Below are 16940 nucleotides of genomic sequence, written 5' to 3' on the forward strand. Positions count from 1 at the left end.
GGGGAAAAAAGAAAAGATACTTAAGAAAAGATACTTAAGTGTGTCGCTCGGAGTCGTTGCTCGGTTAAAGTCGCGCAGGAAAAGTCGATGGTCTTTACCCTCGCCTGTCTTCACACGAGGAGGCTGAACGCTTCCGCTGATGCTTCGCGTCAGCGCTCGGACCTCTGATAAATACAGCCTAACACACTACCGTGAAAACAGCTGTGGCCGGCTTCTGATTGGCCCAGCCAATAGCCTTGTGCAAATAACTCAAGACGAAACTAACACTTCGCTAGCAAGGAGCACTGAAAATGATCCAGGTTCCTTCTTAGCCGAGGTGCAAATTATTATAATTAACAGAAAGTGCAATCAAACAACGAAACCTCAACGAAAATGCAGAATAGAAATAGAAGGGAAACGAAAGTATTCCTTCCCAACAGCAGGTAAATAATTTAAACAACAGATCTATGACTAAGTATCGCAACACTTACGAGCTGCTGTCCGTCTCTTCTGGTGAATATTCGGCTTCTCCCCCTGATTATTTTGATGGCACCCTTTAGACAGTTGTTGATAAGTAACTCTGCAACTACATGTCAACTAACCGTCATGAGAGTATTAGTAGTGTGTCTGCTGAATATACTGTATGCTAACACTTTATTTTGATGGTTCCTCAACAGACAAACTGAGTATAGGATACTTTTCAAGTATGTGAACATCCTACCTACCCGACCTAAGTCTACTAATACAATTAGTTTTATATATATATAAACATTGCAGATGTAGTAAGGTACTGTGCAGATCTTAAATAAACAATGTCAAGCTATGATATAGCCCATTATAAATGAAGTAGATTTAATATGGTGTTCATTGTGTGTTATAAATAATCATACTCTTAAAAGTTATAACCACAAATACGTAAGTACTATAGTGTATTATCATTGTTATTATGATTATTCATGACATTTTATAACACATTATAAGGTGTTTTATAATGCATTATGCATTCATTATAATGCCTTAAGAATACCCTTATAATGTATTATAAATACGGGCTTCATAGAAAATGTTAACAGATTTTTTTTTACTTTGCGTTTGGAAAGTACTTGTGGATTAACATCTGGATAACGTACGTGTGAGTAAGTATATTGATAATCATTTGTCTTTCTCCTATTTTGCCCCAAGGAAGGTTTCAAGGTGGTAATGATCATGATAACAGTACCTGAATTACACATCTGTCTCCCTACGACTGTGATCATAAGGCTTCAGTAGATATCAACACAAGAACATAGATAATAGACTATAACATTTGACGAAAATGTGTCAAACTGCAGTAGACCAGTAACAAAACATTTTCAAATAGGCCTATGTATAAACGTTTATTTATTATTTATAAATAAATTAGGCTATTGATATGTACGTGTAGAGTAGCCAAGAAAAAACTGCTCCAGTAATGAGCAGCTGTATGACGTGGAAAGAAAAAAAATCCTGAACTCTGAAATAATAGACATCTGCTAATCATACAATTATCTACTTTTCAGAAGTTAGGTCATTAATGCCGTGATGCATTAATTATTACCAGTAAGTTCACATGTGCTCTGATTAACATTTATTACATTTTGAAATTTTATTTAAATGGTTACTGTGAATATATTTGGAGAAAAGCTGCATGTTAGTCGCTGAATAGGGCTACATGATTTGCTTTTGATTTTTAGGTGATATTCCTTGGTAAGTGAATTATAAACAGTGAAAAAAAAAACACTCATAGGTAGTTATTTATGCAGTTTATTTTATTATCAAAGCCTGTGTGATAACATAACCAGAGGCTAAAAGCTGTGATATTAATGTTGTCCACTAGAGAGAGCCAGAGTTTACAGAATAGGCCTATTTGAAGCTTATTTATAAAAATCAATTTGCATACTTTTGAACAGAAATAAATGCATAGAACACTTTCATTTAACTATGATGTACTGATAGTATAGTTTTATATAATCAGTGTACATTGAAATCTGTGAATATTTTTGTTTTCTAATAAAAATGTCTTACAGTTTTTATCGAATACTAACACAGAATTCATGAAACAATTCACCATTTTCTATAAACACAATCTCTATAAACATATTTGGATTATACTGCCATTCTCTTAGCAATATATGCTGCTTACAAGAGAGCTGTGAATTGGTTGTTCCTGGTTGTTGTTTTACAAGTTATTATACTTCTTAGAAATAATATTGTCAGTTTATTAATTAGCTAATATATTGCAGTGTAAATTTACTCGTCATATTTTAGTCAAAATATTATGACTGTAGTGGTAAAAACAAGCTGGCCACTGTGGGAGGTGTTGATGCAATAATCCGACGTGTGCAAAGTAGCATGAATAGATCCAGAAAGACTTGTTGAAGTTCCAAACAATAACTGAAGTTTATTAAACCAAAATTAGCTTGAATTGCAACATAAAACAAACAAATATCTTAAAGGCTAATTGCAGGCTTGTTGCACCATGCCATCTTAGCTCTGTGCGCACGGTCGAAAGACTTTATGCTCTCGCACCAGCACCCCTCTCCTGTCAGGGGTGGCATATCCTTTTAAACATTTTCCCTTCGCACCCACAGAGGGAACACACTAAGAAAAATAAACAACATTAACAATAAAGCAGAAAACTAATATTTAAATGAACATATAGAAAAATGAAATAAGATAGTAAGCATGGCTCCTACAATGACTATTTAAACAAGATTTTGGAATATTCATGGATTTGGAGGTGCTAAAATGTTATAACATACAGGTTTTTTTTTTTTTGCTCAAAACAAAAAAACAGTCATTTATAGCATTTAAGACATTTCACAAAATCAAAGCAAAAGTTACTGCAGACGTCACGTATCTTCTCACACAGCTTCACACACGAGAAGAGGGCAACGAAAGTGTTGTGCTTCTTATCTAGTGAATGAACTTAACTCATCTTTACTTTTTTCTGTGTTTTCTCTGGAGTCTTTCCAGATGTTATATTACACAGAGAGGCTTTACTGCTCTGAGTTCAGCTCTGAGATCAAACCCCTCACACCTGATAGAACTGAATCTGAGTGATAATAAAGCAGGAGACTCAGGAGTGAAGCTGCTCTCTGCTCTACTGGAGGATCCACACTGTAAACTGCAGAAACTACAGTGAGTGTTATTATATTACTGAACACAAAATTGTGTGAAAATACTGCCAAACAATAAGACTTTCTTCTGTGGAACATAAGAGAAGATATTTTGAGAAATGTTTTATGCTGTTGACTACATGAATATAACCATGTCATGTCAGCAAATGGAAAGTCAAACAGCTATTTATCAGTACACATGTTTAATGTTGTATAACAGTACAGATGTTTTTTAGTTTTTTTACCCCAAATACCTTCCTTTTTATATTCTTCAGTCATTAAAAAAAACTGTTGAGTTAATGACCTTGAACAAAACTGAAAACATTAACAAAGTATATTCTCAAAGTATATTCTGTAATTTTTTGATGCTCATTTGCTACATAAGTCTGTAAATTAGCCTTTTACATGAGTCCACCTTTAGCCCCATTGTAAACCACACGCGAGTCCCAAGTCGCTCCTTGCCTAATTGTTTATGAGCTACTGGCCAGGAGTCACTTTAGACGCAGCAGAACAACACTATGAACAAAAACATTTCACACATATTTTTATGTTAAGAAATATATTAAATTACCAAGGTTACATGTTAACTTTGTGATTGATTCAATTCATAGCTCTACTAATCATGCAGGAATGTGTTGTGAATCTAAAGGAACAAAAAATATTATCTTATATTAAACACAGGCTATCATTAAGACATGAATCGACAATGGAATGAAATAAATAAATGTCAGGATGAATACAATGTGATTGAGATTTGTGTGAGTATTCATTAGAGATGCACACAGTATTTGACCGATAAACCATTAAATAGAATAGCCATCACTTTATAAAGGAAAACACACTTTTCAAATCAGACATTTTTATTGAAGAGATGGAGATGAATACTGACATTATTTCAATAAAAAACCTTTATAGCCTTCTTTGGAGAATCCCTTAGACCTGATCTGACAGCCCGAGACAGTAATGATGCTCACTCTTTGGTTCACTCAAATCCTTTTATAAGACTTGGGATCCCTTTTCGACCATATTAAAGGACTACTCTGTGCACATGTCACTGGCAACATGTAATGTTTGTCATCTGTTGGAAGAGTTTTTTTTTTGTTATTTACTTATATATTGGTTAATTATATTTGTTTTATTTCCTTTGTTATTGTTTATTTATTTATTTAATTTACTTTTTTCTGTCCATCTGAGTTAATAGGAATGGGGGGATTGTGGAAGAGATTAATAATGGACAGTATCCTACTGTTCACCTTGTTATCATTATTTCAATCTGTATTGTCACACAAAATACCAATAAAAAAGATTTAAAGTAAAAATCTTTATAACAAATTACTATTAATTATTGATTGTAGCTGTTTTTCTCTTTCTCTCTGTAGGCTGATTAACTGCAGTATTGAAGAGGAAGCCTGCGCTGCTTTGATTTCAGCTCTGAGATCAAACCCCTCACACCTGACAGAACTGAATCTGAGCTTTAATAAACCAGGAGACTCAGGAGTGAAGCTGCTCTCTTCTCTACTGGAGGATCCGCTCTGTAAACTGAAGAAACTACAGTGAGTGTTATTATATTACTGAACACAAGAACTGTGTGAAAATATTGCCAAACAAAAACATTTCATGTTAAAGGGATAGTTCACCCAAAAATGAAAACTCTGTCGTCACTTTACTTATCTTCAAGTAGTTTCAAAACAGTATAACTTTCTTCTGTGGAACATAAGAGAAGATATTTTAAGAAATGTTTTTTTTTTTTTTTTCACACAGTGGAAAACAATGGTACCAAAACTTTGTTTGCCAACAACATTCAAAATATCATCTATTGTGTTTCTCAAAAGAAAGAAGGTCATACAGGTCAGGAACGACATGCAGGGAAATAAATGATGACTATTTATATTTTTGGGTGAACGATTCCTGTAAGAATCAAAATGTAAATGATTAAATACAATGATTATACTGAATGTGCTGAATGCACCTCTCACTCTTAGATTCATCTTTGAGCAATTGATGATATGTATTTATTATCTCTGACTCTGAATTGGATTCTATTGTTTAATTATGTAATTAGCATGAGACATTGTTACCTGACAAATAAAATGTAATATTTGATTTATTCTGAGCTCTTCTGAAATGATTATGACTAGTAGATCATGTGGAGGCTGATGTTTCCTCAAATCTGTGTTCAGGACTGAACAGACTAAAGGCTCATGGATGAATAGAGCAGTAGCACATTATCAGAGACCTTTTGATTTCTGTCTATCGCTGAATTAGCAAGTTGTACTGAAGTGACCGAAACTACACTTTTTGTTCTGAGCAAGCAGTAGGCGGCCGACTTAAAGTATAGTTTAACCTTGCACCTCTGACTAGGTTCAGACTGGAGAGTTTGTGATCGTGAGATTCATGACCTCCGGCCAGACTCAAATACGACATCAGGTCCCTGATGAATGAATAATTGGAAGTATAGGATGTCCAGAATAATCAAATATCTCAATTTAAACTAACCAATATTTGTGATTAGTTACTAATTAGAAACACATTCTAAATTTAATGATCACTAGAAAATTGGAGTTAGATTAAAGCACAAGTAGTAGATCTTCACACATTATACCTTCATCCACGCCGCTGGATTCCATCATTGAGCCAATTAATGACCCTTACAAGACTTATATGTCATAGTTATACTATAATGTTACTCTTATTTTAACATTATCACCCAGGGGCGTAGATCATGCATAAATTCGTCCCCCGCACTTTTTCGGCCAAGTGTGTTCGCATAGAGGTTTTCAATAGCCGGTGTGAATAAATATAGATTTAAATTCAAAGAGACAGGATAGTCTGTGCGAGATGAACATCAAGGAAGGCTAAACACTCCATGCAGTGTATGTTTCGTTCATACTCGAAGTCCGAGGTGCTCTCGCACGGAAAAGGAAATCCTTAATATGGACAAAAACTCCAGCTATTGCTGTATGAAAACAGTTGTTTTCACAGAAAAACTGAATCGTTTGGAAACATGAAGACATTGAACATGCGATTGCGACAATATATGGTTTATTTGTGTGTTTCAAGTCACCTCCAGGTAATAAATAAAGTATATGAATAATGTAGTGCTACCTGACTTTTATTACAGTATATAAATTATTCTGCCTTCTTATGTGATAAAAAAAGTGTTTATAGTATATAAACAAATCATTATTATTGGCTATTGTCCAGCAGTGTATCTGATTTCTAAGCCAATTAAAAGCTAGCAATAAGAGAAAAATTTGAGTTGCCTATACTACACTACCAGTCAAAAGTTTTTGAAAAGTAAGATTGTTATTTTTTTTAAAGAATTCTCTTCTGGTCACCAAGCCTGCATTCATTTGATCCAAAGTACAGCAATTTAGTACAATTTTGAAATATTTTTTATTATTTAAAATAACTTTTCTATTTGAATATATTTTAAAATGTAATTTATTGTGATTTCAAAGCTAAATTTTTAGCATCATTACTCCAGTCACACAATCCTTCAGAAATCATTCTAATATTCTGATTTGCTACTAAAAAAAAAAAAAAAAAATTATTATGATGATGTTGAAAACAGCTGAGCAGAATTTCTTTCAGGTTTCTTTGATGAATAGAAAGGTCAGAAGCACAGCATTTATCTGAAATAGAAATATTTTTGTGGCAGTGCATATAGGTCTAACAGACCCCAAAATCACAATTAGTTTAATCCGACTACGCCACCCTGGTGGAGCGCCAGGGAAATACTCCCAGAAAGGACACAGGTACGTTTTACCAGTTAAAGGCAAGGAAATAAGATCTAGTGAGACATGAGTGTCAATACAAAAATACACTTTATTATAATAATATCAATAAAATCCTCTCTCTCCAGAAACACACCACCAGATTATTAAAATAACTCCAGGGCCAGGCTTAGTGGGAACAGGGCAGGCCGGCTGCAACTCGGGAGGTCATCCAAACCCACCTAAATTCACACCACAGCAAACACCTCACCAAACACACACAGTAAAGCAGATTGTACCAACACACACACACGCACACACACACACAATACCCCGTGAGACACACCATGGAAGGAAAACGGCTAGCCTTCCCTGCTCCACACAGAGTCCTCACTGGCTCCTGGAGACAGAAATGAAAAACATTAACCAAAAATTACGAAAGGAGAATTATAAAGAATGAAAAACAATCAGACTAAATTTACAGACACTAGTTGTAGGGGCTCCAATACGCCGGCCTCCTAAGTGCACAAAATGCAGTGAGAGCAAATCACAGTGCCTGAATGACACCAGAATTACAAAACAAATGAAGTAAATAATGTGGATTCTTTATGATGACGTAATACAATATATGACACGGGAATGTAAAGGAACAGTTATGAAGCTGCAAAACAACCACAAATAGCACAAAACAACAAAAAAAGCAATATAAAAGTTAACTGTTATGAAAGAAACCCAAAGTACAAAAAAAAGGAAAAACCACAGCGCAATGCGCAAACAAAATTATACTAAAAGAAACTAAATCAAAATAAAACTGATAGATGGCCTGGCAAAGGCACAGAGATCGGCCCAAACGACCCGCCAAACAGTGAAGCCGTAAGCAATGATGTACAACAGGTCCGTATTCAAAACAAAAACAAAAGGTGCCCATAAGCAAAACAGCAGCGGCGTCACAGGTAGTATCTTCACCAAGAGATCAACTTAGAGACGGTGATGTTCCATTTCCCCTTTTACCTTTAACAAAAACAAATGTTAAACTAAATCTACTAAGTCCCGTTTGCAGGAAAGAGAAACAAAACGTACTTACGGTTAGGGTTGAACGAAGACCAGCGCAAAACTATATGGTTACTCCAACAAGTGTTGTGACTCAACGTACCAAACAGCATTCACGCATCCGCTTGTGTCACCATTACTGAGAGCAAAACAAAATAAATACCACCATCACAAGCGACCGAACAAATTTAATACGAGCACGAAACATACCTGTAAGTGAACTCCGCCACACACTTGCCGCAATATCGATGCCACCAGCCCCACTCTAAAATCAGACTATAAATAACGCGGATTAACTTCGCTCCATTCACAGCAATAGTCAATTTGGGTCTTACCCTACCTGACGCAGTGAGGAACGGAAAGGGGAATGTCAGGAAGAGGAGAGCTCAGAATCAACCGGACACCACACTACACCTCAAAATAAGAGTCCTTAAGTAGTAGGACTGCTTACATCTCATTGGCCCACCAATCAGATCCAAACCGGGCCAAAAACAGATAACACTACCCTGCTACATTTTGTAACATTATAAGTGTCTTTATCATCACTTCTGATCAATTTAAACCATCCTTGCTAAATAAAAGTATTAATTTCTATAATTTCTTTTCCAAAAGTTAATAATACTGACTCTAAGCTTTTGAATGGTGTAGTGTATAATGTTACAAAAGCTTTTTATTTCAGATAAATGCTGATCTTTGGATCCTTCTATTCATCAAATAATCCTGAAAAAAAATTTACTCAACTGTTTTAAATATTGACAATAATAATAGTTAAAAAAAAGTTTCTTGAGCCGCAAATCAGAATTATTTCTGAAAGATCATGTGACACTGAAGACTGGAGTAATGATGCTGAATTACATTTTAAAATGTGTTTGAATAGAAAGCAGTTGTTTTTAGTAAACAGCTTTTTACAATATTACTGCATTTGCTGTATTTTGGATCATGCAGGCTCGGTGAACAGGCTTCTTTAAAAAAACATAAAAAATCGTACTATTCAAAAATATTTGACAGGTAGGTTATATATATTAAGGAAATGTTATATTGTAATGTTTTATATATATAGTGTATATATACATGTATATATATATATATTACGTGTTATATATATAACATTTCTGTCCCCCTCACTACTGAAATGATGGCTATGCCCCTGTTATCACGCAGTTATCATGGACCGATTATGACGCAGTGGTGCCCTGGGCACGGCCTGATTAAATGCCCACCACAGTTTAAAGCCCCACCCAATGTGTTGACTATACCATGAGATGTCTCGATTCTCAAATATAAGTAAATGGATTTTGGACCTTTATATCTCACAGACGCACACACACTACAGACACACACTTGCACACACACGGAGACACGGAAAGAAACTTGTTGTCAGAGAAGCGGCTGCCCCGCAAATTTGTCAATAAAATAGTTTTGCAGCTGAAAAGCTACATGACATTTCTCAGTAGCGAGGTTCTTGAAGCAGTTCAACTTAAAGATTCGTTATTAGTAGATGCTGCTGCTGAACACTGTTGAGAGACGCACAGACACTGGTATTCACACGCTCTCTCTCTCTCTAATAAGTACCATTCCCATTAATCACTGAAGTTACTTACATTGTGAAATGAATATCTTGCTTACATCTTACGCACATCTGCACTTTGTTGTTTCTGATGAGAGTAATCGGTAAAGAGCAGAATTCATTCAGAATTCATTCAGTGCTCACACTGAACAAAACAGCTGTTTCAGCGATGACTCATCTGAACGCCTCTTATTGGCCATTGTACTCAACAGAATCATGTGTGATTGGTTATAATGCGCAGTGCTACAGCTAAAAACATGGCTGTCTCTGGCGCCGTGCCAGCCAGCGAAGTTGAGGGTACGTAGATTTGAATTTAGCAGCTGATGATGTGCCGCACTGAACGGTCTAATCACACCGGTGTGATCATTTATCAAATATAAAAAAATATTATTCGGCTATTTTTGTCTTTTGGAAGCAGCATTCAAAATCCACTTGCCTCAAAAATCTGAGGGGGCACGGTTGAAATCGCGATACGGAAGTATTTAGGCTGGGCCCCCCCTCTGGTCCAGTGCCCTGGGCACGTGCCCAGTAGGCCCGTGTGTTAATCTGTCCCTGCCTGTATATTACTACAAACGGTTTGAAGAGTGAAAATGATAAACTAGTTCAGCATCACAATCAGGAATCATGTGGGTAGAGTGCAGTTAAATTAATGTCTCCGCTGCTGGCAAGATAAAATCTCTATAGCGCCGATTCTGGTGTATAGAAAAAGTAGAGCACATACAAACACACTCTCACCCTGAAGCTTAAACACAATCTCAGAGATCATTCATGTTCTTCACTCTCTGCAGGCTGTGTTACTGCAGTATTGGAGAGGAAGGCTGTGCTGCTCTGATTTCAGCTCTGAGATCAAACCCCTCACACCTGACAGAACTGGATCTGAGATCTAATAAACCAGGAGACTCAGGAGTGAAGCTGCGCTTTGCTCTTCTGGAGGATCCACACTGTACACTGAAGACACTATAGTAAGTTATTGTCAATGCTTTCATTTAATATTTTGTATTAAAGCAGATCTTAGTGCATTTTATCTTTCTCTATATTGTACAGTATTTGACAGTGGAAACTCCACAAGCTCCAAACAATTGACTCAAAACAACACGTCCTGAACAAGACTGTCATCTGGACATGAATGGAGATTCTGATCCAGCAGTTTCATATGTGAAGGGTTTTTGTTATAAATTTGTCTCGTGGAAATGTTTTTTTTTTTTTGTTTTGTTTTGTTTTGTTTTTTCAAATAAGTAGATTGGACATACTAACTGCACTGTAAATGTTTTGTGTGAAATTACAGTATATTCCAGGTTAATAACTGCATGACTTTCACAGTAATTTCACAATGGGACTTCTCTTGTATCTAACTGCACTCTCAGAAATTTCTTGCAAACAAACAGCATCATACTGTGTTTCTACAGTTCATATGTACGATGAAGGTTCCCAGCATGCAATGCAGCATGAATATATCATGCTGTAGAGTTTTTTTTTTTTTTTTTTTTTTCTTGTTGGTTTTATTTATGCTGTTGAACTTGTTTTTTTTTTTTTTTGGTTCACTTTTAGCAGTTTGTGTTGTTGATTTATTTTGTAATGTTGGTTTATGTTGTAAGTGTTGTTTTATTTGTTGAGTTTTACCCATTGTTGTGTTTTGTATGTAGAGTATTTTTGTCACATCTTTCAAATATGTTTCTCAGCAGGTGGTTCATTATTGAGAAAAATCCATCCACAAATATTTATGAATATGAAACAAGTTATTGGTTAATTCTCTTAAGTAATGCTAAAATAAAATCTTCATGTTCATCAGAAGAATATTCATATTCTAGTGTTTCATCATTTTAACAAATGTTTTCATTTGTCACACTTCTGACATGGCTAGATCACAAATTTGAATATGAATATGCAAGGTCAAAGAACCCTAACAAATACTAATCAATAATCACTATTATGGTGACTTCAAAGTAATTACAGTAGTAAACGATTAGATTTCTCACAGTTGCACAGTGAAAAACACCTTTATAATGTGAATTCACAGTAAAACAAGAGCAGCAAATTACTGTGATGTTAGCATCATTCTGCTGTTCATTCACAGTCATTTGTAAGAAAATTACCCAGCATGCATTGATTTCACAGTACATTTCTGACTACAGTAATATTATCATGAATCTGGCCTATGAACTTCCGTTCACCCACCACCAGAGGTCACTCGCTAACCACATCGACTCTCACACTACACAGACACTTTCACATTATCTTGCACTACAATTCCCATCAACCATTGCACTGACGACACCCACACAGCTGATTGCACTAATCACACGCACACCTGATTCAACGCACACTGATTATATGCCTTACATAAACCCTGGCCTGCGTCCCAATGTTCATACTATCCATCCAAAATAGTATGTGAGAATAGAATAAGTGTGTCCCAAAGCATAGTATGCTGAAAAGAGTATGCCAAAAGTCCCCGGATGGTCTACTATTTCTGATAGATTTTTGAATCAGTGCGTCCCAATGTTCATACTATCCATCCTAAATAGTATGTGAGATTAGAATAAGTGTGTCCCAAAGCATAGTATGTTGAAAAGAGTATGCCAAAAGTCCCCGGATGGTCTACTATTTCAGGTCGATTTTTGAAGTGTGGATCCGTGCACACTCTAATGATTTGAGTTTCACATAATTCTTTGCACGTGGTAGGAGGAGTTAAGATCAGTAAGGTGAATTCGCTAAACAAACATGACGGACAACCCTGATATCACTGTGTCATCATCAGCATTTAAATGTGAAAAGTTTATACATTATAAAGCAAAGCATTTATTTTGAATTTTTCTTTTTTGTGTATTAACTGTAGACCTAGTAGTTAAAATTCTTATTTTGCAGGGTCAGATGAACACACTGAAAAGCTAATTACTTGGCGAGCTGCCAATGAAGCCATATACACGGGCAAGAGAAACGCTGCTATAAAAGGATTTGAGTGAGTACGATTGACTGTTTCCTTATGTGGATCTATGTTAAGGCTGCAGGATAGGGGAGAGCGGGGCACAAAGTAACACTTTTTGACTTTCTCAAATTGTGTAAATCCACTTCATGTTCAGAGTATATATTTTTTTTCCACAGTAATTTCACACTTGTCTAGTACAAATATGTCGCTTTGTTTCATAAATACAGTGTACACGTTTTTCTTTATTTACCCTCAAAAATTGGAAGTGAAATGTGACAACATGCCCCATAGGTACATTGTAACAGCTGAGGGGCACGTTGTAACATGACCATGACACCCTAAAATGTTATCTGATCTTATGAAAAAAAATATACAAGACAAACTAAAATATTTTGTCAATAAAATAAAATAATTATTTATTTTAAATTAAAATAATGGCTATGTGGAAAATCGACATTGTGATATTGCTTAATGCGAGTCAAATTGCGAAGGTTGCGATTACGTTAAATAAATATGTCCCTTCAGAGCAAGCCAGCTGTGTTTATTTACGGAATAAATATTTCCGTGTGCAGTTCACGGAATCCTGAATTATACTTGCAGCGCCCGCCAGTAGCGCGAGGCAAAAATGTATAGCCTATATAGGCCTACAGAATTTTATTTTTCGTCAGGCCTGGGCAAAAGTGAGCAGGCATTATGGAGTCTAGCTCAATATTATTTCAATCTTCTTTTCTTTGATCCTGTTGAAAAAAACGGCTTGTCAAATGAATGTTTTTATGACTTCGATTTGATTATTTCATTTGGTTGAATACAATATATTGATTTTTATTTTTTATTTTTATTTTATTATTTTTTTATTTGCTAAAAAAATTTAAATTTTGATTAGCCTATTTGTAATCCTCTTACAGTATAACACTTTGAAATATAAATAGCTTAAACCTGCAAACTTGCGAGTTAACCTCTCTTTAATCCATTTATTTGTTTTATATAGGCTATAAAAAAATTACAAAAATGCATGAAATACACATTTTTTTATTAAACGTTGGCATTATCTTAAAACTTTCCCAAACAAATTTGACATTAAAACAAAACCAGGGACGTTTAAAAGCGAAAGGCGGTTGCATATCTGACTTAGTGCCACTATATTTTTTATTTACAATGCAGATTGATAAAACAATCTCTCTCTCTCTCTCTCTCTCTCTATATATATATATATATATTGTGATACATATAGCAGAAAAATAAATAAAGTATGGCAATGACAGTTTCTTTCCAATATTGTGCAGCCACAATCTATGGTGTTAGTCATTGCTTTTGTGTGTGTTTAAGAACTTTTATAGAGCAAAGCAATCTGCAGGATAAAGTGTCTGCTGCTTGGGTCAAAAAGAAATGGGAAAACCTCAAGCAGAAGTACAAAGTATTTTTTTTTTTAATTTATTTATTTAAATTTATTTTCTAAGTAATTTGTACTTAGTAATTTTTTATCTTTCTTTTAATGCTGTTCATATATTTATTTTGCTTGTTTGCTTGTTACATGATCTTAAGTGTCCACAGTCAGGGGTCAGCACAGAGGATGGGGAACTGACAGCAGCATCCTGGAAGTGGTATGGGGTGATGGATGCTGTATTAGGCTCTAAGCCATCCATCACCCCACCACTGCTCATACAGTCTGGCAGCAAGGATGTTGCTGATCATTCCTCACTCTCTGTTGCTGACCTTTTGACATATCTCAAGGAGATTGAAGAAAGAGAGGCAAAAAGAGAGGAAGAAGCCCAACAGAGAGAGGAAAGAAGAGCAAGAGAGTTGGAAGAGAGAGACACAAGACGATATGAAGAGACTAAAAAGAGAGAGGAAGAAGCCAGGCGGAGACAGGAAGAATTCAGGGAGAGAATCCAGAGGAGAGAGGATATGAGGGATGAAGAGATGAGATGGAGGGATGTGGAGATTAGGAGAGAGGCTGCAGCAAGAGAGGAGAGGTTCCTCAGTTTAATGGAGGTGTTTGCCAAATCACTTTAAAAAAAAAAAAACATTTTTTTCATTATTCTTTGATTTGCTTTGTTTTTATACATTGCATATAATTTTATTTTAGTTTTTTCATTGTTTGTAGACTCCTTGCTTTTGAAGTTTTGAGTTTTGATGCTGATATTGCACTCAAAGAAATATCTGAGATATCTCAAGATTTATTAATTTGACTGAAAAAAAATGAATTAACAGTTATACGTTTGCGGCTGTCTGTGATGTGATTTAAAATTGTCTTTAGAACCATTAGTCGACCAAAATTTTATTATTAGGTTAGTTGCAGCAATACAAAGAAAAAAGGAAAAAAGAAAGAAACTGTCCACGTCCGTGACGGATCGTAAAGGGCTGGTCTTTGAGGCTACATCAATCCAAACCTTTGCCTATCATTCATCGACCTCAAATATGGCTTATCATTTAAAATTGAAACGTAAGTAGTAGCACCTTACATGACGTTAATGTAGATAAATGTGTTATTAGGCATATCCGAGTTTTTGTGTGGACTGTGGAAGCAATTAGTGTATGCAATTAAGCATTTGAGACAAACAGCAGCCACAGTAACACTTATTTTTTCTTTTTATTCGAAAACATTCCCAAACGCATTAACTATATCATGAAATATGAATATCTTGATTCTCACCTTTATAGATTATTTTAGTTGATCTATAGTGGGCGATGGTCAAAATAGCCTAATAATGTAGTCTATTAACTATGCATAAAAACCTGTCTGTTCACTTAAGTAACAGGGTGTCATGTCATAACAGTTTTAATATGACTGACTTCATATTTAATGTGAATTTATTGAAAGTTAATGTGAATAAAAACATTGTAAGTTAGGCTACTAATCATAACATTTTCATTGCACAGAAAGAGAGCAAAGAACATTTACATTATCAAAGAATATTTTTACTGACTGTCTAGAGTTCAAGCACTCTCAAAAACTCCCATTAAAATCACTCAAGCTGTTTACACTGTGAAATTAATATCTTACTTACAGATTCATACACACATCTGCACTTTGTTGTTTCTAACTACAGAATTTGCCAGAAAGAGCTCAGTCAGTGAGCAAGTGAAGAAAACACAGGCATTTTAGCGATGACTCATCTGAACACCTCTGATTGGTCATTGCATTCATAAGCTCAACAGAATCGTGTGTGATTGGTTTAATGCGCAGTGCTGTAAAAACACGTCTGTATCCGTCTCAGCACCAGCGAACACAGATTTGAATTTAGCAGCTGATGATATGACGCACTGAACATTCTAATTACGCCGGTGTGATTGTATTAAATATAGAAAATATTATTCGGCTAATATTTTGTCTTTTGGAAGCTGCCTTCAAAATTCGCTCAAAAATCTGAGGGGGCACGTGCCCCTCACTTTGAATGGGCATGACGCTTCTGCCATCACCCCATTACCCCAGCTCAAAGCGTTCTGTCACCGCTTCGCTAAAGATCGACTGATTCCACTGATCCTCTCCCGCCCGCTCCGTAGCATCACTCACAATGTGCCAGCTCTCTGGAGACAGGAGTGGAGACGACAGTTCGCGAATGTCGTTCCATTGACAGGTAGATGCATTACATTTCACATTACAGTCAGTGGTTGATCCGCTGAATTTGTAATTTTGGTAGGCTAGTTTGTTTTACTATTTCTGTCGGTAATAATTTGCTCTCAGTCTTCTAAAAATGCTAACAACAAAATATCCACATTCTTGGAATTCTAATGTTTAATCAAATTATTGTACCCGATGAAATCTAATATAGATTTTAAAAAAAATAAAAAAAATAATAAGTTTGCTGTTGGCACACTTTGTAGGCAATTTTTTTTTTTAAAAGCCTTCACAAACAGATAAGACATAGACGGAGAGAAAGCGCAAACATATTCAAAGATCCAGCAAACCAGCAGGTAAATCATCATATAGAATATATATTTCCCATTATAATGACTTGTCTTAGTTGATACTAGTAATCTATATAACACATCATATTTATAACATTTTATTAAAACCATATTAATAGTAGGCCTATAAATAGTGAAAATATGTTCTAAATGAGCTGTTTATTAGTAGGCTATATAACATAGATTTATGATGTATAATATTAAATTAAATGTGTAATAGCCTACTTATACTTTCGTTGAAGATTAGGCAAAAGCAGGCTCAGAGAGTGATGAAGAGCCCACTGAGCATCAGCCAAATCAGACAGGTACAGCTAATGCCGAGTTCACACTGCACGATTTTAGCCCGATTTTTCACTCGCCGACAGGTTTTGATAAATCGCCGACAAATCCCCGACATCGGAGGCAAATCGGAGCTCGTTCACGCGAGTGACAATCGCGCAGTGTGAATTACCAAAGACATGATCTGAGGGAATCGCCGACACGTCGCCGACGCCCGTGAAATATTTGGCATGCTAAATATCTGGAGCTGTCGGCGATTCACAATCCTGCTGTGTGCAATGATTTCTGACTGAAAACTACATCACGATGACCTTCAGCCAATGAGAGACAAAGATCCAGGGCAGACGGAAGTTCAGTGAGGAGTTATAGACCATATC

At 35.7% G+C, this 16940-nt stretch overlaps 1 protein-coding gene, 1 long non-coding RNA gene and 2 pseudogenes across 9 annotated transcripts in view; 2 read left to right on the forward strand and 2 right to left on the reverse strand.

The window, feature by feature from the left end:
• Nucleotides 1-11398, forward strand: part of LOC131529992 (NACHT, LRR and PYD domains-containing protein 12-like) — a 21285-nt pseudogene extending 9887 nt beyond the window's left edge.
• LOC131529976 (NACHT, LRR and PYD domains-containing protein 3-like) overlaps nt 1-16940 on the forward strand; it is a 540773-nt pseudogene that overhangs the window by 282370 nt on the left and 241463 nt on the right.
• The window catches only part of LOC131529978 (NACHT, LRR and PYD domains-containing protein 12-like), a 256130-nt gene that overhangs the window by 94948 nt on the left and 144242 nt on the right, over nt 1-16940 (reverse strand). The gene's annotated exons all lie outside the window — the stretch shown is intronic.
• Nucleotides 6647-8282, reverse strand: LOC131529993 (uncharacterized). The gene is made up of 4 exons (XR_009268263.1): nt 8223-8282; nt 8093-8158; nt 7917-8021; nt 6647-7843 (listed from the first exon to the last, which is right to left on the reverse strand). It is a non-coding gene; the product is annotated as an uncharacterized LOC131529993 (long non-coding RNA).

The sequence above is a fragment of the Onychostoma macrolepis genome, chromosome 22 (assembly GCF_012432095.1).
Source record: "Onychostoma macrolepis isolate SWU-2019 chromosome 22, ASM1243209v1, whole genome shotgun sequence".
Classification (NCBI taxonomy): domain Eukaryota; kingdom Metazoa; phylum Chordata; class Actinopteri; order Cypriniformes; family Cyprinidae; genus Onychostoma; species Onychostoma macrolepis.